This window comes from Vitis vinifera, chromosome 5, assembly GCF_030704535.1.
Source record: "Vitis vinifera cultivar Pinot Noir 40024 chromosome 5, ASM3070453v1".
In the NCBI taxonomy this organism is placed as follows: Eukaryota; Viridiplantae; Streptophyta; class Magnoliopsida; order Vitales; family Vitaceae; genus Vitis; species Vitis vinifera.
In genome coordinates this window covers 17,894,793-17,896,108 of record NC_081809.1, presented here as the reverse complement: position 1 = coordinate 17,896,108, position 1,316 = coordinate 17,894,793, and the positions used below count along the sequence as shown (strand labels likewise).

Here is a 1,316-nt window from a genome sequence, read left to right as displayed (position 1 = left end):
ATGTTTGATGTTGGTGCCAACTTGGTTGGTATGGATTCTCATGTAAATGAGATAATTCGGCAGCTATGCATTGATCAATTGAATGATGTTCGTATGATTAGTATATGTGGAATAGGCGGAATAGGTAAGATGACTATTGCCAAAGTTGTAAATAATAAATTTTTTTCGTGAATTTGAGTATATGAGCTTTCTCGAAAATGTTAGAGAAGTTGGCAATACTATGAGTTTGCATCATTTACAAAATCAACTTCTTTGTGATATCTACTACAAGTGGAGAGAAATCAAAATGTAAGCAATGTTGGCCAAGGAGCTAATATGATAAAAATGTTCTCCGATTTAAAAAAGTTTTTATTGTTCTTGATGACATTGATGATTCAGATCAATTAGAATACTTACTCAGAAATCGTGATAGGCTTGGAAGAGGAAGCAGAGTCATCACAACAACTAGAAGTAAACATTTGTTACAAGAAATGGATGACGTACATGAGGTTGAGGAATTAAATTATGAACAAGCTTGTGAGCTTTTTAGTCTCTTTGCTTTTAGACAAAATCTTCCGAAACAAGACTTTATCCACCTCTCGGATCATGTAGTATATTATTGTCATGGCCTTCCTTTAGCTCTAAAAGTCCTAAGTTATCTCTTGTTTAACAAGACAATACTCCAATGGGAAAGTGAATTGTGTAAATTGGAAAGAGAACCTGAAGTGAAAATTCAAAATGTGCTTAAAGTAAGCTTTTTGTTTTAAGGATATTGGATAGTTGTGATTTGTATGCATAGATAGGAATAAAAGTCCTATATGATAAGTGTCTTATATCTCTTTCCAACAATCAGATACTTATGCATGATTTGATACAAGAAATGGGATGGAACATTATTCGTACTGAATTTCCTGATAATCCTGGAAAATGGAGCAAATTGTGGGATCCGAGTGATGTGTATCGTGCATTTACAATGAAGAAGGTAACCATCAAACTCATGAACTTTCTTAAGCTTCATAAAAATATGTAAATGTGAGCAATATAATTTTTGTCTAAGTTACATATCCATACAATTTTAGCTAGCTTTATCTCTTTTATGCTTGCCTAATCCTTTTGTTATAGTTTGTAGGGGATGAAAAATGTTGAGGCCATATTTTTAAACTTGTCTAGATCAAAACAACTACAATTTAGTACAAAGGTTTTTGCAAAGATGAAACGACTTAGATTGCTCAAGATTTATGGGATGGATTATTGTGGTTCTATGAACAAGGAGTATAAAATTATTCTTCATGAAGACTTTCAATTTCCTTCACAGCAGTTGAGATATCTTCATTGGA

General features: G+C 32.6%; 1 pseudogene; it reads left to right on the top strand.

Moving 5' to 3' along the window:
- On the top strand, positions 1–746 carry LOC132253836 (disease resistance protein RUN1-like; annotated as a pseudogene).
- The last annotated feature ends 570 nt before the right edge of the window (positions 747–1,316 follow it).